Source organism: Canis lupus, chromosome 32 (genome assembly GCF_003254725.2).
Source record: "Canis lupus dingo isolate Sandy chromosome 32, ASM325472v2, whole genome shotgun sequence".
Taxonomy (NCBI): Eukaryota; Metazoa; Chordata; class Mammalia; order Carnivora; family Canidae; genus Canis; species Canis lupus.
The window spans coordinates 38,658,446-38,682,519 of record NC_064274.1 but is presented as its reverse complement, the minus strand read 5'-3'; the positions used below and the strand labels follow the sequence as shown (position 1 = coordinate 38,682,519).

The 24,074-nt window shown below is 36.8% G+C and overlaps 1 long non-coding RNA gene across 1 annotated transcript in view; it reads right to left on the bottom strand.

Annotated features, from left to right (window-relative positions):
* Nucleotides 1–765: 765 nt before the first annotated feature.
* Nucleotides 766–24,074, bottom strand: part of LOC112671727 (uncharacterized) — a 38,761-nt gene continuing 15,452 nt past the window's right edge. Inside the window, exons 3-4 of the long non-coding RNA XR_004811451.2 lie at nt 7,747–7,852; nt 766–1,502 (exon numbers count right to left, since the gene is read on the bottom strand). This is a non-coding gene — a long non-coding RNA (uncharacterized LOC112671727). The remainder of the gene's footprint in view (nt 1,503–7,746; nt 7,853–24,074) is intronic.

The following is a 24,074-nucleotide window of genomic DNA, read 5'->3' as shown; positions in this document are numbered from 1 at the left end:
AACTAGCAATCACTTAGAGATTATGTGTAAACATATTTCACTCTGGTTATGTATTTATCACTTTTGTCACTATATATATTGAGGCTATTTTATTAGGTACATTATAAGTTTAGGATTGTTGTATGTTCCTGGAAAATAGTATAATATTGTTATCTAATCTGCAATAATGCATTTTGCCTTAAAGCCTACCTAGCATGACGCTAACATACACATATTTATTCGTCTTTCCTTGTACTTTCTTTTTAAAATTTATTTTTCCTTGCAGTTTCAACTTATCCTTATGTTAGACATTTTTCTTCTATGTGGCACATAGCTGTACTTTTTTTAGTCCAGTCCTATAATCAAACCCTCAAAGTTGATTTTCAAATTGTGGTCTGACCTTGTGAAGATCCCCAAGAAGATGTCTTTGTGGTAGAAGATGTCTTAGTCTTTTGGGGCTGCTATAATGAAAATATCATTGGCTGGGTAGCTTAAACAACAACATTTATTTCTCACAGTTCTGGAGCTGGAAAGTCCAAGAGCAAGGCATTAGCAGATTTGTTATCTAGTGAGAGCCCACCTCCTGGTTCACAGACGAATGTATTCTTGCTGTGTCCCCAGATAGGAAGGGAGCTCTCTGGAGTCTCTTTATATAAGCACTAATCCCATTCATGTGGGTGCCATCCTCATGATCTAATCACTTCCCAAAGGTTCAACCTTCTAATATTACACTGGAAGTTAGGATTTCAACATACGAATTTTGAGGGAACAAAAACATCCAGTCCATAACTTGGGGTACGTAAAATTCTTTTCAATTAGTATTTTTTCCAGGTTTATTGATATTTAATTGACATATAACATTGTATAAGTTTAAGGTTGACAATTTGATTTGATACATGTATATATTGCAAAACATTACCACAATAGTTAGTTAACACATCCTTCATCTCACATAATTACCATTTTGTTGTTATTGTTATGGTGGTGGTGGTTGTTATGATGAGAATATTTAAGAACTAGTCTCTTAGCAACTTGCAAGTATACAGTACAATGTCATCAGCTATGATTATAACTGGTATACGTTAGATCCCCAGAACATATTCATCTTAAAACTGGAAGTTTGTATACTTTGAACAATATCTCTTCATTTCTCCCAATTCTTGGCCATTGGCAACTACTGTTATATTCTCTGCTCCTATGAGTTCTTTTTTATTTTTATTTTTTGGATTCCACATGTAAGTAATATACAGTATTTGTCTTTCTCTGATTTATTTTGCTTAGCATAATACCTTCAATTTCATCAATGCTGTCACAATGGGCAGGATTTTCTTTGGTTTTTCTCATGGCTGATTAATAATCCATTATTAGGGATCCCTGGGTGGCGCAGCGGTTCGGCGCCTGCCTTTGGCCCAGGGCGCGATCCTGGAGATCCGGGATCGAATCCCACGTCGGGCTCCCGGTGCATGGAGCCTGCTTCTCCCTCTGCCTGTGTCTCTGCCTCTCTCTCTCTCTCTGTGGTGTGACTATCATAAATAAATAAAAATTAAAAAAAAATTAAAAAAATAATCCATTATTATATATGGAATATACGTGTATATATACACAATATACATGCACTACATTTTCTTTTTTTATTTGTCCATTGTTAGACATTTAGGATGTTTCTACGTCTTGGCTACTATAAATAATGCTGTGATAAATATGAGAGTGCAGATATGCTGCTTTCATTTTCTTCAGATAAATGTTCAGAAGTGGAATTCTTGGATGATATGGTAGTTTTATTTTTAATTTTTCAAGAAACATCGACAGTGGGGGTTTTCCATAGTGGCTATACCAATTTACATTTTCACCAATAGCCACAAACATTGCCTTTTCTCCACATCCTTGCCAGCATTTATTATATCCTGTCTTTTTGATAATAGCCATTATAACAGGCATGAGATGATATCTCATTGTGGTTTTGATTTGCATTTATCTAATGACTAGTGATGTTGAGCATCTTTTCATGTGGCTTGTTGGCTATCTGTATGTCTTCTTTGGAAAAATATCAGATCTCTTGTCTATTTTTAAATCAGATTTTTTGCTTGTTTTTGTTTTGCTATTGAGTTGTGGGAGTTCCTCATATATTAGGGTTCTTAACCCTTTATCAGATAAATGGTTTCCAAATTTTTTATGGAATTTTTATTGGGAGGCTATTTCAGTTTACCAAATCCATCAATTGTCAAATTATCCTCAAAAAAATTACGTTCAATCTTCTGGCTGTATTTTTGGAAACTATTCATACTGTATAATTGGCAGGTAAGAAATAGATATAATTCTACGTGTCACCTTTTAAAGGTACATTCAGGAATGCCTGAATGGCTCAGGGGTTGAGTGTCTCCCTTCCGCTCAGGGCATGATCCCAGAGTCCCAGAATCAAGTCCCGCATCGGGCTCCCTGCATGGATCCTGCTTCTCCCTCTGCCTGTGTCTGTGCCTCTCTCTCTGTGTGTCTCTCATGAATAAATAAATAAAATCTTTAAAAAATAATAGTACATTCATCTGTTTGGTTTTTTTTTTTTTTTAAGATTTTTATTTATTTATTCATTCGAGACACAGAGAGGGAGAGAGAGAGGCAGAGACACAGGCAGAGGGAGAAGTAGGCTCCATGCACCAGGAGACTGATGTGGGATTCCATCCCGGGTCTCCAGGATCAGGCCCTGGGCGGAAGGCAGACACTCAACCACTGCGCCACCCAGGGATCCCTTCTTTTTCATTTTTAATATTACCATAATCTGATACATATTTTATATACCAATAATAATAAAATTAATAATTAGAATACTTATATATTTTGATATGTAAGATTATGAGAGTTGGCAAAAGGAATTAGAGATCTCAATACAGAAGGGAAAACACATTTAGGAAATAAGTTTTCCATAGCAACAGAGTCTTATTTATCTCATAGTGATTATTCTAAAATAGCTTATCTGAAAGCCCTGGACACTTTGAATTAATGGAAAAATTGAAAAGAATATTAAAGTCTCATTACCCTAGATAGTGATTCATGAATTAGGTTTAATAGCCTAAGTATTCTCCCATCTGCTGAGAAATATATCTAGAGAGGATTAACATTAATTTTAATAATTCCAGTTTTAAATGCAGTTTTTCACAAACAGAATTTGCAACACTCCTTTGGAAAAATCCCTAAAGTTTCATATGACTGAAATCTGCTCAGAAATATAAAAACAAAGAAATCATGAAAATAGATGGAAATATCAAAGGAATGAAAATGACTTCATAAGAAACTACATAGTTCACTGACTATTAAAGGACTGATCTTCCTGTTTGTCGATTATGATAATGCCCAGATTTTTCTTCTGATTTTTTTCTATTAACTAGTTATATTCCTGTTAATTAACAACTGGATCAAAATGTAGACAACTGAAAATTTTTTAAATCACAAAATGAGTAAAAGAAGTCCTCAGAGGGGATCTATTAAAGCCATTCAATGTACAAATGAAGAAATTGATGACAGGTGAAGTAAAATATTTATTCAATGTTGCAGTGACTTGGTGGTTTCATCCCCCATTTCAATTCCATTCACTTAGAGCAATTGTTTATTAATGTTAGTTATCATACTATTGAAGGTTTTCAGTGATACATAAGTAAGTGGGCAGGTAAACTGATAGGTAGGTAGGTAAATAGATAGGCAGACCACTAAACCCTCCCTCAAAATATTTCATTCGTGTGTGTGTGCATGGGTGTACATCTGAATGTGTATACCACTGACCCTCCAAAATTTCAGATCTAAATAAGACTCTGAGTATCAGGTACTGTACTATAGGACCAACTAGTAACTCTCTCTAAAAAAAATTAAGTTTTATCTCTTTTTCCATCTTCATCCATCTCTATTCTTTCAATCTCTTAGTTTCTGAATTGTTTAAATTTTAATAAATTTCATTCTCAAAAATTAATAAAACTTAGAATAAAATGACCTTGTGAGAAATCCCATCTCATGGTAATTCCACCCAGACAATTGTCAAGAATTATTACACTGCCTTAAAAGAATTCTGTTTTTGCAAAATATATGACTGCCACTGATCACATTTCTCTAATAAGGAAGACAGCACCTACACTAAGAATACCACAGTTGTGCTTCAGGTTTTTGTTTTGTTTTTGTTCTAAATCTTAAAATCTTGCCTCCCTCTTAGGGCTATCATGAAAATTAAACTAGATAATGGAATCAGAGTACTTTGCTAAGAGCCTGAGGCATAGTAGGTAGTGAAAATAAATATTGCTTTACTTCACTCTCTGCTTTGTAATTGTATAATTATTTTAATTCCATAAAGGGAGAAAAAAATGTTTGGTTGAAATGTAATAAAAAGAATAAAAATAGATGAAAAAGTATATAACCCACTTCAAATTACTTTCTCCGTGCTACTCAGGGATTCAAAATGAATTGAAACATAAACATAAAAGAAAAAGAAACAAAGAAATGTCCCACCTTACTTGTCCTTATTTGGAAGAAATAAGACAAATTATGCTTAGGCTCCAGGTTTGTCACTGAAATCACAAGCTACTAGTCTATCTTTTTTAGTACCAGAAATAATCTGAGGGAGATTTAGACATTTCAAGATCACCCAGATTTTGTCAGTTTTCAGTAGCTCTATTTTAAATCAAGCATTCAGTATACGTATATTATTGAGCATCTGCCATGTACTACCCCTGGGATAATTGTTAGTGGATATAATTAATAAGAAATCGTTCCTTGTCCACAGAAAACTGACAGAGCTATTTAGCTCAGTGTAGTAAATAAGTATGAGGAAAGTGAATAGGATTGGAGCATAACATATAGAGACCTCAGCCTGCTTGAAGGTAGGAGAAATTAGATCTGAATCTAGTCTTACCCTACTCAAAGTAGGAATTGGTCTATTCAAGGGTTGGCTGAAAGAACATTCCATCTATAGACAGGCAGAGACAAGAAATCAGGTGTTGTGAAATGGATGGGAAAATGTGACTAGTACAAGCCTATCAGAAAATAGAAATGTCAGCCTATTATTGTGGAAACCTGCTGACATCTGATAAAGTACTGTTACCAAAAATTTACAAAAAATTTTTAAAACTTGACAATAAGAAAATGGGTAATCTGATTTTATTATTTTTTATTATTGAGAGAGAGAGCATGTACAAGCACGTGTATGCACGAAAGGGGGATGGGCAGAGGGAAAGAGAGAGAGTCCCAAGCAGACCCCACATTGAGCACAGAACCTGACATGGGACTCAGTCTAATGACCCTGAGATCATGACCTGAGCGAAATCAAGAGTCAGACACCTAACTAACTGAGCCATCCAGGAGCTCCAGTAATCTGATCTTAAAATGGGCAAAGAGTCTTAATAGACACATCACCAGGAAAAGACATAGAGGTGGCAGACAGGCACATGAAAAGGTGCTCAACATTACATGTCACTAGGGAATTGCAAATTAATACAACAAGGTACTAGTATACAACTATTAGAATGGCCAAAATCTGGAACACTGACAAAGCAAAAGGTGGAGAGGACGGAGAATAACAGGAACTCTGATTCACTACTGATGGGAATGCAAAATGGTTACAGTCACTTTGGAAGGCAATCTGGTAGTTTCTTACAAAACTAAACATACTTTCCCATACAACCCAAGATCACTCCTTGGTATTTACCATAGCAGTTTTATTCACAACTGCCAAGACTTGGAAACAACCAAGATGCCCTTCAGTAGCTGAATGAATGAATAAATGTGGTACATCCAGACAACAGAATATTAGTCAGTACTAAAAATAAATAAGCTATCAATCCACAAAAAGACATGGAGTAACCTTAAATACATATTACTAAGTGAAAGAAGCCAGACTGAAAAAGCTTTCTTTATACTATTTGATTTCAACTATGATCTTCCAGAAAGAGCAATACTGTGAAAGCAATAAAAAGATCACTGTTTGAAAGGGATTAGGGAAGAGGGAAGGATAATAGGTAGAGCACAGAGGATTTTTAAGGCAGTGAGAATACTCTGTCTGATAGTGTATTGGTGGATACATGTCATTATACATTTGTCCAAACCCACAGAATGTGCAACACGGAGTAAACCCTAATGGAAACTATGGACTCTGGGTGATAATAGTGTGGGAGCGTACCTTTATCAGTAATGACAAGCATACGTTGGTGGAGTATGTTGATAATGTGGGAAGCTCTGCATGTATAGGTACAGGGGATATATGGGAGATTTCTGTATCTTTGTCTTGATTTTGCAATGAACCTAAAGCTGCTCTAAAATTTTGTTAATTTAATAAATAGATAAATAAATATATGTATGTATGTATACACATATCAATAGTCCTATTTCCAGGTGTTGAGACATTGGTTACTCAACTTTTTCAAATTCCCCAGATCATGTAATTCCTTTTTTGTTTTCAAAGAATGGGTATTTTGGATCACTAACACCTTTAAAATATCTGAGATATTTTACCACAATTAATTTAACCCCTAAATGATAAGTATCTCAAATTACCTGAGTATAGATAGATAAAAGACTAGTCAGAAACAGTTATTTTTACATTTCCATTTAAAGAAGCCTGCTCATTCTTGGAATAAAGTCAATTTCTTCAGATGAAGAAAATTAGGTTGCCATTGATATAGGTAACAAAATCGCATTCAGAACTGTGTGATCCTGAGAGAAATTTAATCCATGTCTTAGTGTTATACTGTGTATTCCAGGTTCTCTTCCTATATGTATCCATTAAATTTCCAGGAATGTGAGGGACATAATAATTGAAATTACTGTCCAATTATAAAATATAAGTATGTTTTTCCTAAGTCTGTGGTCCTGAAAATGCATATGTGAATACATTCTTCCCAAATTGAATCATATTTAAATATTCTATGAAGAAACTAACACTTAAATAACTATGATAAATTAATTTGTTGGAAGAAGATAATATAATATATATCCTCAATATATACAATGTATATTGAGCTGTGACTAGATTATTATAAAAATTTTCTAGGACTGGGATCCCTGGAATAAATATGAAAGGAGAAGACTGTCTTATAATTAGAACCTTAACTAAATCTACAATTAAATACATATCTTCTATATTGTCCTCTTGGCTTGAAGAAAAGCTAATTCTATAGAAAATATATCTCAATAGTTTTACTGTCACATAAACCTATTAAAATCCACCTACTTCATGTGCATCTGACTGAATACATTCTTTGTATATGACAATATTTATGTATTTAAGTCTAAGAATCACACCTGAAGAACAAATATTGGTAAATAGGAATAAAGATAACTTGAAAACCAACAAATTAACATGTCTATTTTTATTTCTGTTGTAAAAAGCAGCTATAATTTTCAATATGACTTCTATTCTTTATTTAAAGTATTGTTATGAATTTCCAGCTGTGGTAGACCAAATGTTAAGGACTAAGAAACAGGAGAAGAAAGAAACACAGGAAGGGAGTCTAGCATTTTCCATTGTAGTGTCTCCTGATTCTCTTAAAGGTGATTAGAAGCTGAGCAGTGCTTTTGACAGCCTTGGGGCCATAGCAGACAGTGTAAGAATTCAAAATAGTGGCTTCTTGGAAGGAAGGAGGGAGTAAGGATTGAGAAAGGACAATGATCTTTCCTTTTTCCTTAGTGGTCGTTATACAGGTGTTACTTTGCCCTAACTCATCAAGCTGCACATTAGTATTTTGTGCACTTCTCTCTATGTGTGTTGTACTTCAAAGTAGACAAGTAAAAACTTACCATGATAAGAAATGTCAACTCATGGTTACACTCTTAAATTCACTTCAGTAAACACATTGAGCATCTTCTCATGCCAGCCATGATGCTAAGTGTTAGCCTCACAACTCTAAATAGAAGACAAATACCATATGATTTTATTCATGTGTTGAATTTAAGAAAAAAAAAAACAAACAACATGGGAGAGGGAGAGGAAAACCAAGAAACAGACTTTTATCCATAGAGAACAAAATGATGGTTACCAGAGGGGAGATGCCCAGCAGGATGGGTTAAATAGGTGATGGGGATTGAGAAGTGCACTTCTGATAAGCACTGGGTGTTGTTTCTAAGTGTTGAATCACTAAATTCTACACCTGAAACCAGTATTGTACTGTTAACTAACTGGAATTTAAGGAAAAATTTTGTAAAAAGGCCATAATTTTTTAAAAATAAACTTATGTGTAGAAACAAGAACAAAAACAAAAAGAGAGAGACACGTCCCTAATTTCATCAAGCTGACAATCTAGGAAAAATATGGCATTAAGAAATGCCATAATAGGAAAATTCAAGACTTTAGCACTTACATTGAAAGCCGCTAATTTAATAAAGAAATCATGTCAGTTTGGAATGGTAAGTTCTAAAGCCTAAGTTATAAATTTATAAATTTAATATTTTGTTTTCCGTGGTCATGTTTTTGCTGTGATTTTTAAAAATATTTTATTTATTTGAGAGAAACAGAGAGTATGAGTAAAAGGAGGGGCAGAGAGAGAGAGTTAGAGGGAGAAGCAGACTCTCCATTGAGTGGGGAACCTGACGGAAGGCTCAAGCCCAGGACCCTGAGATCATGACCTCAGCCAAAGTCAGACCCTTAACGAACTGAGTCACCCAGCCCCTTTGCTGTGATTTTTAAAACATATTTACTACAAATTCCTTGAGCTAAGAGGTTATGTTTTATTCATCTTTCAATCCACTGTTCACTGCACAAGGTCCAACTAAGATACTTAAGTAAATAGATTGGATGAAGGAAAAAAATCAAGATATATAGAATGTCTTCTTTAATGTATCTGGTTGTGTGATTCTTTCTTTATAAATATAAGCCAATTCAAGGCAAGAGACTTTATTTTTTACATTTTCTTGAAGAAATTAAATGTCATGCATAAATTTAGTGCTTAATAATTCTTTCATGATTATTAAATATCCATTGTTCAACTTTTAATTTTTAATCTTAGAGGGGCTCATGGCAATCAAACAATTACTAACCCTTCAGCTCTTCAAGGATTTATAATTTAGTACAAGTTTTTAACTTCATAGATGAGGTAAATTAAGCCCCAAGAACTTGTAAAGTAAGGCATAATACTTAGCTCTCACTTGCAAATTCTCTCTTATACTCAAAAATAAACATATGAGATCACTTTCTATGTCTCCAAATGTACTTTACTGGTGATTGTTTAATTCATAAAAGGAAAACATTTCATATTCAGTGTAAGAAAAACAATGTGATTGCTACAAACAGGAAGCAAAAAGAAAATGAGATATACTTAATTTTTATGTAAAAAAATCTACAAGTGTGTGTATTTAATACTAACAAATGGTTTTGACAGACTCAATGGTATTTTCTGGGAATAAGCAATTGCAAGTGTTTTTACAAAAAAATTGTCTTATAGGGATCTCTGGGTGGCTCGGCGGTTTGGCACCTGCCTTTGGCCCAGGGTGTGATCCTGGAGACCTGGGATCAGGTCCCACGTTGGGCTCCCTGCATGGAGCCTCCTTCTCCCTCTGCTTGTATCTCTGCCTCTCTCTCTCTGTCTATCTTGAATAAATAAATAAAATCTTTTTAAAAATTGTCTTATAAAATTTGGAAAACAATCTATATTCACAGTTATGTTTTATCTGCAATGAAGGAACTTACAGTCTACCTAACCACAGATTTCATATTTGTTGTTATTTTAATGATTGCACCACTAGTTTGAAAAGATTCAGCTAGAGAATTGAATCTCTACCTTGAACTATGTTACATTGAGAAGGAAAAGTCAAATTGACCAACAAATACATTAAATTAGACTCTTGGGATATGTGACCACTTTCTAAAAGAAAAACCACATTACATTCACAAAGCAGAGGAAGGCTTTCACTTAGAAGGCTTTCTCACAAGATAGAGCAGAGAACTGACAGTGAGGGCCTCTGGAGACCATCACACTAATTAATCTCTCTGGTATCCAAGGGTTTATCATCTCCACTGGGGCCTATTCGTAGGTGGAAAATAATCCTGAAGGCAGATTCATTTCCAAGTTGTTATGCTAAACAATGAAACTAGTCATGATCCAATATATCATTTACCCTTACTAAGGAACTACTTAAGAGATTTGAGATAAATCTTCTATATTTAAATATAGAAGATTTAAAAATTAATGTCATTTAATGAACCATGGGTTTAATTATGAGCATATGAAAGAAAAGTATTTGATTATTAAAAGATTATCTAAAATCACAGATTATACTTCTTGGGCACTTGATCAAATTCAGTTAATAAAAACTGAATAATGAATCATTTAATAGGAAAATTCTTGCACCAAAGAGATAATCTTCCTAGGTTCAAATGTTTCTTAGGGTTAAAGGTTGATTTAGAAAGAGATGAATGTTTCATGAAGACAAAACGGATAATACACTCAGAGAAAAATCTTGCTTTGCCAAAGCATTTTTTATTTTATTTTATTTTATTTTTGCCAAAGCATTTTATAACCTAATTTTGAAATTAGAATGGAAATCAGCATATGGAATATTTTCATTATCATACAGTTACAACAAAGTTTCTATCTATTCTCTTGTGCACTGTATTAGCTCCTGGGTTTTCTCAATTCACATTTCACAATACTCTTCCACACATGACTATTTTTGGTATTTTATACTTAGAAAAATATGTTAGCTTCTTATTTTTCAGAGATAATATCCAGAGGGAGTTAAAGCAACTAAAAACTTCATAATCAAAATCCTTACCCTATGACATAACTGAAACAGTATTTCTTGGAGTTATATTCTGGCACCAAATAATAATTAAGGAGAATAAACAAATGCTAGTAAGAGCCCTGGATGTCATTAGCAACAGAAAGGGCTATTTGTAATACTGTCTCAGAGCTTTGCTACTTTAAAGATAACAAGCCATCCAACCTTTTGGGGAAACTCTCAAAAGAGAAGGAGTATTGCATGGAAATAGCAAAAGTGAGCAAAAATAATGCTCCCACTCCTGGCCACTATGGCATGTGAGGGGAGACAAACAATGTTCCAGTCAAGGCAAAAATAAAACAAGCCGAGATAACTTTTTTTTTTTTAAGATTTTATTTATTTATTCATGAGAGAGGCAGAGACGCAGACAGAAGAAGAAGCAGGCTCCATGCAGGGAGCCCAATGTGGGACTCGATCCCAGGACTCCAGGATCACGCCCTGAGCCAAAGGCTCAGCTTAACCGCTGAGCCACCCAGGCGTCCCCAAGATAACATTTTAAATATTGTTGAGGATATTGGGAGAGTCTTGTTACCTTAGCAAATGAATTCCCTGAGACACAGTGAAGAAATTTTGAAAGGCAAGATGAAGTAGAGTGATAAATAAGAGATAAACAAACATACAGGAAAGATGACCGCATCACTGGACGATGCTACTATAGAGTTAAGGAGGGCAGTAATTACCGTAGGGTTTTGTCTAATGAGAATAACAAAAAGTTCAGTGGAATTATCCTATGAAGGCCCGCTCTTTCTTTCTTTCTTTCTTTCTTTCTTTCTTTCTTTCTTTCTTTCTTCTTTCTTTTTCTTTTTCTTTTTCAAGGCTCTTTCTACTCACAATCACTTCCCGTTAATTTTTACATCCACTTCATTCCTGATTCTTTTTCCACATTCCACTGAAATTGCTCATGCTAAGTTCACCATTGACTTTGACATTGCCAAATCAGTGAAATTTTTCTTCCAAATGCTCTAACCTTAAGCATGTTTGACCACTCTGACTTTTTCCTTCTTTTCCCAGCACCACACACTCATGCATTTTTTCTTATTTCACTGGCTTCTTTTTCTACCTCTTTTTTTTTTAATCTTCTCCTCTTACCCTAATATAATATTTCCTTCTCTTTCTCTATCATCTACTGAGGTAATACCAGCCAATTTCATGACTTAACACCATTGTTTCATGATGATCTCCAAATTTATATCTCCAGTCTAGACTTTTCCTCTGAGTTTGAGTTACATTTATCCAACAGTTTACTTCACCTACTTGGATGTCTAATAAGCATTTCAAAATTAATGTGACTCTCGAATTCCTTCCTCTTCTATCCTCCTCTATCATCACAATACTGTCAGCAGAATAAACAATTGAAGGAAAAACTACTAAGTTTAAAGATTATAATACTGTGTTTCTTCTTCTACTTTAAAATTCCTATTTCCAGCAGTGCCTTTCCAGTTCCACATGGTCTGCTAACAAAAATGTAACTATTACTGTTGCTTGATATCTTTTTAGTCATTATCTTTCTCTTTCCCTTTCCCGCCTCTGTTTCACAGTAAAGATCTATGAAATCAGTGACTTTGTTATTTTTGCCATATGTTGCCATGAGAAAATAAATTATCAATAGGTTTTTGCTCCAATACTCTTATTATTTATCAAATGTGGGAAGTTTAATTTTTTTAATTAATTTATTTTTTATTGGAGTTCAATTTGCCAACATATAGCATAACATCCAGTGCTCATCCCACCAAGTGCCCCCCTCAGTGCCCATCACCCAGTCACCCAAACCCCTGCTTACCTCCCCTTCCACTACCCCTTGTTCATTTCCCAGAGTTACATGTCTGTCATGCTTTGTCAACCTCACTGATATTTTCACTCATTTTCTCTCCTTTCCTCTTTATTCTCTTTCACTATTTTTTATATTCCCCAAATGAATGAGACCATATAATGTTTCTCCTTTTCTGATTGACTTATTTCACTCAGCACAATACCCTCCAGGTCCCTCCACGTCGAAGCAAAAGGTGGATATTTGTCGTTTCTAATGGCTGAGTAATATTCCATTGTATACATAAACCACATCTTCTTTATCCATTCATCTTTCGATGGACACTGAGGCTCCTTCCACAGTTTGGCTATTGTGGCCATTGCTGCTAGAAACATCGGGGTGCAGGTGTTCCAGCATTTCACTGCATCTGTATCTTTGGGGTAAATGCCCAGCAGTACAATTGCTGGGTCTAGGGCAGATCTATTTTTAACTCTTTGAGGAACCTCCACAGTTTTCCAGAGTGGCTGCACCAGCTCACATTCCCACCAACAGTGCAAGAGGGTTCTCCTTTCTCCACATCCTCCCCAATATTTGTGGTTTCCTGCCTTGTTAATTTTCATCATTCTCACTGGTGTGAGGTGGTATCTCATTGTGATTTTGATTTGTATTTCCTTGATGGCCAGTGATGCAGAGCATTTTCTCATGTGATTGTTGGCCATGTCTGTGTCTTCCTCTGTGAGATTTCTGTTTATATCTTTTACGTATTTCATGACTTGATTGTTTGTTTCTTTGCTGTTGAGCTTAATAAGTTTAATAAGTTGGATACTAGCCCTTTATCTGATAGGTCATTTGCAAATATCTTCTCCCATTCTGTAGGTTGTCTTTGAGTTTTGTTGACTGTTTCTTTTGCTGTGCAGAAGCTTCTTATCTTGATGAAGTCCCAATAATTCATTTTTGCCTTTGTTTCTTTTGCCTTCATGGATGTATCTTGGAAGAAGCGGCTATGGCCAAGTTCAAAAAGGGTGTTGCCTGTGTTCTCCTCTAGGATTTTGATGGAATCTTGTCTCACATTAAGATCTTTCATCCATTTTGAGTTTATCTTTTTTTTTTTAATATTTGATGCTCTTTATTACGAATTTCATATAGTCAGTTGATTCTCACAGAATACTTTTGTTGCCTTTTTATCGTTAATACAGCTTTATTTATTTTTAATAAAATAATTTTTTGTTGGTGTTCAATTTACCAACATACAGAATAACACCCAGTGCTCATCCTTTCAAGTGTCCCCTTGAGTGCCCGTCACCCACTCACCCCCACCCCCCGCCCTCCTCCCCTTCCACCACCCCTACTTCGTTTCCCAGAGTTAGGAGTCTTCATATTCTGTCTCCCTTTCTGATATTTCCCACACATCTCTTCTCCCTTCCTTTATATTCCCTTTCACTATTATTTATATTCCCCAAATGAATGAGAACATACACTGTTTGTCCTTCACTGATTGACTTACTTCACTCAGCATAATACCCTCCAGTTCCATCCACGTTGAGGCAAATGGTGGGTATTTGTCGTTTCTAATGGCTGAGTAATTGTATGCATAAACCACATCTTCTTTATCCATTCATCTTTCGATGGACACCGAGGCTCCTTCCACAGTTTGGGTATTGTGGACATCGCTGCTAGAAAAATCAGGGTGCAGGTGTCCCGGCGTTTCATTGCATCTGAATCTTTGGGGTAAATCCCCAACAGTGCAATTGCTGGGTCGTAGGGCAGGTCTATTTTTAACTCTTTGAGGAACCTCCACGCAGTTTTCCAGAGTGGCTTCATCAGTTCACATTCCCACCAACAGTGTAAGAAGGTTCCCTTTTCTCCGCATCCTCTCCAACATTTGTGGTTTCCTGCCTTGTTAATGTTCCCCATTCTTACTGGTGTGAGGTGGGATCTCATTGTGGTTTTGATTTATATTTCCCTGATGGCAAGTGATGCAGAGCATTTTCTCATGTGCATGTTGGCCATGTCTACCTCTTCCTCTGTGAGATTTCTCTTCATGTCTTATGCCCATTTCATGATTGGATTGTTTGTTTCTTTGGTGTTGTGTTTAATAAGTTCTTTATAGATCTTGGAAACTAGCCCTTTATCTGATATGTCCTTTGCAAATGTCTTCTCCCATTCTGTAGGTTGTCTTTGAGTTTTGTTGACTGTATCCTTTGCTGTGCAAAAGCTTCTTATCTTGATGAAGTCCCAATAGTTCATTTTTGCTTTTGTTTCTTTTGCCTTCGTGGATGTATCTTGCAAGAAGTTACTGTGGCCAAGTTCTAAAAGGGTGTTGCCTGTGTTCTCCTCTAGGATTTTGATGGAATCTTGTCTCACATTTAGATCTTTCATCCATTTTGAGTTTATCTTTGTGTATGGTGCAAGAGAGTGGTCTAGTTTCATTCTTCTGCATGTGGATGTCCAACTTTCCAAGCACCATTTATTGAAGAGTTTGTCTTTCTTCCAATGGATAGTCTTTCCTCCTTTATCGAATATTAGTTGACCATAAAGTTCAGGGTCCACTTCTGGGTTCTCTATTCTGTTCCATTGATCTATGTGTCTGTTTTTGTGCCAGTACCACACTGTCTTGATGACCACAGCTTTGTAGTCCAACCTGAAATCAGGCATTGTGATGCCCCCAGATATGGTTTTCTTTTTTAAAATTCCCCTGGCTATTCAGGGTCTTTCTGATTCCACACAAATTTTAAAATAATTTGTTCTAACTCTCTGAAGAAAGTCCATGGTATTTTGATAGGGATTGCATTAAACGTGTAATTGCCTGGGTAACATTGACATTTTCACAAGATTAATTCTGCCAATCCATGAGCATGGATAATTTTTCCATCTCTTTGTGTCTTCCTCAATTTCTTTCACAAGTGTTCTGTAGTTTTTAGGGTATAGATCCTTTACCTCTTTGGTTAGGTTTATTCCTAGGTATCTTATGCTTTTGGAAGCAATTGTAAGTGGGATTGACTCCTTAATTTCTCTTTCTTCAGTCTCATTGTTAGTGTATAGAAATGCCATTGATTTCTGGGCATTGATTTTGTATCCTGCCATGCTACTAAATTGCTGTAGGAGTTCTAGCAATCTTGGGGTGGAGTCTTTTGGGTTTTCTATGTAGAGTATCATGTCATCGGCGAGGAGGGAGAGTTTGACTTCTTCTTCGCCAATTTGAATGCCTTTAATGTCTTTGTGTTGTCTGATTGCTGAGGCTAGGACTTCAGTACTATGTTGAATAGCAGTGGTGAGAGTGGACATCCCTGTCTTGTTCCTGATCTTAGCGGAAAGGCTCCCAGTGCTTCCCCATTGAGAATGATATTTGCTGTGGGCTTTTCATAGATGTCTTTTAAGATGTCGAGGAAAGTTCCCTCTATCCCTACACTCTGAAGAGTTTTGATCAGGAATGGATGCTGTATTTTGTCAAATGCTTTCTCTGCATCTAATGAGAGGATCATATGGTTCTTGTTTTTTCTCTTGCTGATATGATGAATCACATTGATTGTTTTACGAGTGTTGAACCAGCCTTGTGTCCCGGGAATAAATCCTACTTGGTCATGGTGAATAATTTTCTTAATGTGCTGTTGGATCCTATTGGCTAGTATCTTGTTGAGAATTTTTGCATGCATGTTCATCAGGCATATTGGTCTGTAATTCTCCTTTTTTTGGGGTCTTTGTCTGGTTTTGGAATTAAGGTGATGCTGACCTCATAGAACGAATTTGGAAGTACTCCATCTCTTTCTATCTTTCCAAACAGCTTTAGTAGAATAGGTATGGTTTCTTCTTTAAACGTTTGATAGAATTCCCCTGGGAAGCCATCTGGCCCTGGACTCTTGTGTCTTGGGAGGTTTTTGATGACTGTTTCAATTTCCTCCCTGATTATTGGCCTGTTCAGGTTTTCTATTTCTTCCTGTTCCAGTTTTGGTAGTTTGCGGCTTTCCAGGAATGCGTCCATTTCTTCTAGATTGCCTAATTTATTGGCGTATAGCTGTTCATAATATGTTTTTAAAATCGTTTGTATTTCCTTGGTGTTGGTAGTGATCTCTCCTTTCTCATTCCTGAGTTTATTAATTTGAGTCTCCTCACTCTTCTTTTTAATAAGGTTGGCTAATGGTTTATCTATCTTATTAATTCTTTCAAAGAACCAACTCCTGGTTCTGTTGATCTGTTCCACAGTTCTTCTCATCTCGATTTCGTTGAGTTCTGCTCGAATTTTAATTAACTCTCTTCTTCTGCTGGGTGTGGGGTTCATCTGCTATTTTTTCTCTACCTCCTTTATGTGTAAGGTTAGCTTTTGTATTTGAGTTCTTTCCAGTTTTTGAATGGATTCTTGTATTGCGATGTATTTCCCCCTTAGGACTGCTTTTCCTGTATCCCAAAGATTTTGAACGGTTGTATCTTCATTCACATTAGTTTCCATGAATCTTTTTAATTCTTTCTTAATTTCCTGGTTGACCCTTTCATCTTTTAGCAGGATGGTCCTTAACCTCCACGTGTTTCAGGTCCTTCCAAACTTCTTGTTGTGATTTAGTTCTAATTTCAAGGCATTATGGTCTGAGAATACACAGGGGAGGATCCCAATCTTTTGGTATTGGTTCAGACCCTATTTGTGACCCAGTATGTGGTCTATTGTGGAGAAAGTTCCATGTGCCCTGGAGAAGAATGTGTATTCAGTTGAGTTTGGATGTAAAGTTCTGTAGATATCTGTGAAATCCATCTGGTCCAGTGTCTCATTTAAAGCTCTCGTTTCTTTGAAGATGTGGTGTTTAGAGGACCTATCGAGTGTACAAACCTCTAGATTGAAGTCACCAAGTTTAAGCGTATTATTATCTAAGTACGTCTTAACTTTTGTTATTAATTGATTTAAATATTTGGCAGCTCCCACATTCGGGGCATATATATTGAGGGTTGTTAAATCCTCTTGTTTGATAGATCCTTTAAGTATGAGATAGTGTCCCTCTTCATCTTTCACTACAGTCTTCGGGGTAAATTTTAGTTTATATGATATAAGGATGGCTACCCCTGCTTTCTTTTGAGGACCATTTGAATGGTAAATTGTTCTCCAACCTTTTATTTTCAGGCTGTAGGTGTCCTCCTGTCTAAAATGAGTCTCTTGTAGACAGCAAATAGATGGGTCCTGCTTTTTTATCCAGTCTGACACTCTGCCCCTTTTGATGGGGTCTTTAAGCCCGTTCACGTTCAGAGTTACTATTGAGAGATATGAGTTTAGTGTCATCATGATATCTATTCAGTTCTTGTTTTTGTGGATTGTTCCACTGAACTTCTTCTTAAAGGGGAATTTTAAGAGTCCCCCTTAAAATTTCTTGCAGAGCTGGTTTGGAGGTCACATATTCTTTCAGTTCCTGCCTGTCTTGGAAGCTCTTTATTTCTCCTTCCATTCTGAATGAGAGCCTGGCTGGATAAAGTATTCTTGGCTGCATGTTCTTCTCATTTAGGACCCTGAATATATCCTGTGTGCCCTTTCTGGCCTGCCAGGTCTCTGTGGAGAGGTCTGCTGTTACCCTAATACTCCTCCCCATAAAATTCAGGGATTTCTTGTCTCTTGCTGCTTTAAGGATCTTCTCTTTATCTTTGGAATTTGCAAACTTAACTATTAAATGTTGAGGTGTTGAATGGTTTTTATTGATTTTAGGTGGGGGGCGGGGGAATCTCTCTATTTCCTGGATCTGAATGCCTGCTTCCTTTCCCAGATTAGGAAAGTTTTCAGCTATGATTTGTTCAAATACATATTCTGGCCCTCTGTTACTTTCAGCGCCCTCGGGAACCCCAATTAAACGTAGGTTTTTCTTCCTTAGGCTGTCATTTATTTCCCTTAATCTATCCTCATGGTCTTTTAATTGTTTGTCTCTTTTTTCCTCAGTTTCCCTGTTTGCCATCAACTTGTATTCTATGTCACTCACTCGTTCTTCCACCTCGTTAACCGTCGTCTTTAGGACTTGTAGTTTGGATTGCATCTCATTCAATTTTTTTTTTATTCAATTGATTTTTAATCTCTGCCTGATTAGATCTAAATTCTGCAGTCATGAAGTCTCTTAACTCCTTTATGCATTTTTCTAGAGCCACCAGTAGCTCTATAATAGTGCTTCTGAATTGGCTTTCTGACATTGAATTGTAATCCAAATTTTGTAACTCTGTGGGAAAGAGGACTGTTTCTGATTCTTTCTTTTGAGGTGAGGTTTTCCTTCTAGTCATTTTGCTCAGTGCAGAGTGGCCAAAAGCGAGTTGTATTGGGAAAAGAAGAAAAGGAGAGGAGAGAAAGAAGGAAAGAAAAGAGAAAAATAAAAAAGAAAAAAGAGTAGAAAAAGAAAGAAAGGGAAAAAAAGGTGGGGGAAGCAAACAGAAATCAAAAAAAAAAAAAAAAAAAAAACCCCACGGAGGAGTATCTTCTGATTTTGTATACTTTAAGTCCCTTGACTTCCCCTGGAACTTATCCCTCTAGCTGGTCTTCTGGGGGTGGGGCCTATTGTGCTGATTTTCAGGTGTTAGCACTTGGGGGAGCTGCTCTGCCCCCTGCCTGGTGCAGGGCTCAGTGAGTAACATTTATCCTGTTTATCCGGTGAGGCCACTGTGAGGCTCAGTGGGGGGGTTGTTTACCCTGTGAGCCCCCAGGAGGAAGAACCACAGTGGCGGAGGCCAGCTCTGGAGACCTGGATTCAGCTCCTGCAGTAACTACAGAGGTCTCAGCCTGCAGGGGCCTGGATGCTCCGGGGCTGGGGCCGCTGATCGGCTCAGCTTGGGACAGGAGCGTCCTTGCTGCCCTGGGCCCTCCTGGCTTCTGCCTGTCCCGGTGGGAGGCTGGATCCTGGGCTGTGTCCCCAACGCCCTGTGCTCACGGTCCTGCGCTGTTGGATTCGTGCTCCCGGCCGGTCAGCCCCCTCCGTGTGGAGCCTCCGCCCGAGCCCCTCAGAGCTGCTCCCGGTCCCGCCGTGGGTGCTGCAGCCCTTAGGGAGCTCGGTGCACTTTCCTGGGGGCGCAGGTGTCTGTTAGTGTCCCAGGGAGCCTGAGGGCATCCCCGCCCTCCTGGGGTCCTGCTCTAACTCCCTGCGGGGGCCTTTTCTCCCGGGAAGGTCGGTGCAGCTCCTGCTTCTACGGGACGGGGCTCTCCTGTCCTGGGGGCACTCGTGGGACCCTTAGCCCAGGTCCTCGCGCAGCCCCTCCCCCTTGGATGCCTTTTGTTTATTTCTTTTTTCTCGTCTTCCTACATTGACAGAAGCATGAACTCTTCTCACTGTAGCATTCCAGCTGTTCTCTCTTTAAATCTCAGGCCGAATTCGTAGATTTTCAGGATTATTTGAAGGTTATCTAGGTAATTTGGTGGGGACAGGTGACTTGGGGACCCTACTCTTCCACCATCTTCGCATGGAATATTTTTCCATCTGTTTGTGTCTTCGTCAATTTCTTTCGTAAGTGTTCTGTAGTTTTCAGAGTATAGACCCTTTACCTCTTTGGTTAGATTTATTCCTAAATAGCTTATGGTTTTTGGTGCAATTGTAAATGAAATCAATTCCTTGATTTCTCTTTCTTCTGCCTCATTGTCAGTGTACAGTAATGCAACTGACTTCTGGGCATTGATTTTATATCCTGCCAACTTTGCTGAATTCCTGTATGAGTTCTAGCTATTTTTGTATGGAGTCTTTTCAGTTTTCTATAAAGAGTATCATGTCATCTGCAAAGAGTGAAAGCTTGACTTCTTTGCCATTTGGATGTCTTTTATTTCTTTTTGTTGTCTGATTGCTGAGGCTAGGCTACTCAATATTATGTGGACAACAGTGGTCAGAGTGGACATCCCTGTCATTTTCCTGACCTTAGAGGAAAAGCTCTCCATTTTTCCCCGTTAAGGATGATATTGGCTCTGAGTTTTTTGTATATGGCTTTTATGACATTGAGGTATGTTCCCTCTATCCCTGCACTGAAGAGAGTTCTTGCGCTTTCTTTTATTAATGTAGTGTATCACATTGATTGATTAGCAAATGTTGAACCACCCCAGCAGCCAGGGAATAAATCCCACTTGGTCAGCAGGTCATTAAGCCTTTTAATGTACTGTTGGACTCTAGTAACTTCTAGTATCTTGGTGAGAATTTTGGCATCCATGTTTATCAAGGATACTGGTCTGTAATTCTTTTTGGTGGGGTCTTTGTCTGCTTTGGGGATCAATGTCATACTGGCCTCATAGAATGAGTTTGGAAGTTTTCCTTCTATTTTTATTTTTTGAATAGCTTCAGAAGAAAAGGTATTAATTCTTCTTTAAATGTTTGGTAGAATTGCACTGGGATGCCATCTGGCCCTGGACTCTGTTGAGAGATTTCTGATAAATAGTTTTAAGAAAAGCCAAAAGTGCTTGCTTCTTGAGAGGGGAATCAGATAGTGAGAGTTGAGTAAAACTGTGTCCAGAAACTAAAGTGTTTTCTTAGACACAGCTGACTAGAGATATTGGACTGAAAGATTAGGAGAAATTGTACACTACCAAGAAGAGGGACAAATGAAAACAAATATGGAAGAGAAGGTGAGACAAAGAGGATAAAATGTGAAGCTTTTTTTTTTTAAGATTTTATTTTTAAGGAATTTCTACACTCAACATGGGGCTCAAACTTATAATGCTGAAGTCAAGAGTCTCATGCTCTACCAAATGAGCCAGCCAGGCATCCCTAAACTGTGAGGTTTTAAAAAATCTCTGACTAGAGTTCCAGAAAAGAGGCAAAGAGAATGATGAAAAAAGCAATATGTAGAGATAATACCTCAAGATGTTGCATTTGTAGAGAAGTATAGTGCACCATTAGATTCAGGATGTACAACTCATCCAAAGCAGGATAATTTTTTAAAAGATTTTATTATTTATTCATGAGAGACACACGGAGAGAGGTAGAGGCATACGCAGAGGGAGAAGCAGGCTCCATGCAGGAAGCCCGACAGGGACTCAGTCCCAGGAGAAAGAAAGGTAGCATATATAGAAAACAAAAAATAAGATAATATTAATAAATTAAAATATATTACTAATGACAGCCAATCTAAACTACCTTTCTGGGTAAAAGTAAAAGACTTCCGGATTTGAAAAAAAATTAAGCTACGTGCTTTTTAAAAGAAACATTGAAAACATAAGCATACAGTTTGAAAGGAAAAAATATATAAAAGATATGTATGGCAAATAATAAACAAATGAGTTTGTTTATTAATAAAGCTACATTAATGTCAACAAAGTAGACTTCAATGCTAAAACCCTCACTAGGGATGAAGTAGGTCACCATATAATACAAAGCATACATGCAAGTAATAATACAGGACTAAATATATAAACAAACATTGATGGAACTAAACCAAGCAATAATCATAGTAGAGATTACAACACACTTTTCTCAGAAATTAATATACAAAGAACATTTTTCAGAAGCATGTGGCTTCTAATTACAGTCAACAAGCTTGATTTATATGTAAAATACTACTAAACAATTATAGAATATATATGCTTTTCAAGTCCATATGTAATAATTTAAAATTGGCCACATGCTGTGCCTTATGTTCACATAAGGCCTTTTACATGAATATTCATATCGTCATTATTCATAGTAGCTTAAATGTGGAAACAATCCAAATGTCCATTTACAGGTGAAAGGCTAAGCAAGGGATGCCTGGGTGGCCCAGTGGTTGAGTGTCTGCCTTTGGCTCAGGGTGTGATCCCAGATTCTTGGGATCGAGTCTTGCATCAGGCTCCTTGCTGGGAGCCTGCTTCTTCCTCTGACTGAGTCTCTGACTCTCTTTCTGTGTCTTCCATGAATAAATAAATAAAATCTTTAAAAAAAAAAAAGGCTAAGCAAAATGTGGTATATCCATATAATGGAATACAATAAAAAGTGGGACAAACTACTGATACATATAATAAAGGTACTATGGCCACTGAGCAAAGCCACTTACAAAAGTCTGCATATTGTATGACTAGACTTACATAAAATTTTTAGAAGAGGCAATACTATACAGTCAGAAAACAGATATGAGGTTGCTTGAGGCTGGGAGTAGGAAAAATGACCAATTGCCAATATACAGAAGGGGGATGCCTGGCTGGCTCAGCAGTTAAGTATCTGTCTTCTGCCCAGGGCATGATCCTGGAGTCCTGAGATGGAGTCCCACACCGGGCTCCCTGCATGGAGCCTGCTTCTCTCTTTGCCTATGTCTCTGCCTCTCTCTTTCTGTGTGTCTCTCATGCATAAATAAATAAAATCTTTTAAAAATATATACAGAAGGGAACCTCTGGGCGGGCGGGGTGGGAAGATTTTGAATAGACTACCTCATGTATTATTCTAACATATTCATGACATTTTGGAAAAAGCGTAAGTATGGTGATAGTAAGACCATCACTGTTTGCCAGGGGTTCAGTGGATGGAGGAAGAATGAATAGGTGAAGCACAGGGTACTTTAGAATGGTGAACGTATTATGTATCAAACTGTTATGGTAAATACATGAGATTATGCATTTTTGAAAAGCCACAGAAACTTAAACAACACAGATGAATTAGTTGACTTTATTCTGTTCTGTTGCTTTTTTTGCTTATGCTTACACCCAAACCACACTGTCTTAATGACTGTAACTTAGAATAAGTCTTTAAAACTCATTACATAAACTATTCATTTTTTTTCTTTATTCTTGGTAGTACTCATTGACTTGAAGTCTACTTTACTACTCAAACAGCTAAATGGATTATTTAAAAATGGATTTCCAGTCTATTTCCAACCTCTTCGTGTCCTTATTTTTAAAGGCTGAATGTCAGAATGGCTTATAAGACAAGACCCAACTATAAGCTGTTTTGTTGGATCTCATTTTCAAATCCAATCTGACATTTTCTGCATTTTCAGTGGAATTTTTATTCTATCAATGTTTATGTAGTTATTGATATAGTTATGTCTTTTACCTTGCTAACTGATTTCTACTTGTCCATCTCTTTTTCCTTTGCTCTACATTTCTTTCATAGCTTCTTATGTATTATTTGAACATTTTTTAGTATTTCATTTTATTTATTTCATTGGGCTTTTCATTGTGTATCACTTTTTGGTAGTTACTTGGAGACAATAATATCCATCCTTAATTTATCACAGTGTACCTTGAATTAATAGTATACAACTTCACAAACAATGTAAGAACCTAACATATGCCCTCTTCCCACTGTGCTATTGGTATACATTTTATGTCTATATATTTCAAAATTCATAATGCATTGTTATTGTATTTACCTTGTGTAGGAGAGATTTTTTTCTTTTTCCAAGTTTTTATTTAAATTCCAGTTAATTGTATTTTCTCCCAACAGTAATCTTTTAAAAATTTTAAAATATATTTTATATTTATCCACATATTTACCCTTTCCTGTGCCCTCCATTTTCTTCCTGAAACTCCAGCCTCGCATCAGGGATTATTTCTCTTCATCCTGAAAAAACTTCTTCAATCTATTTTTCACGCATGTCCTCTACTCTGTTAATATAGAATAATCTTATTTTTTGTTTCATTTTTATTTTACTGTGATTGTAGTAGATACTTTCATCAGGTAAAAAGTATATGCTGACTTTCTTTTAGCATTTA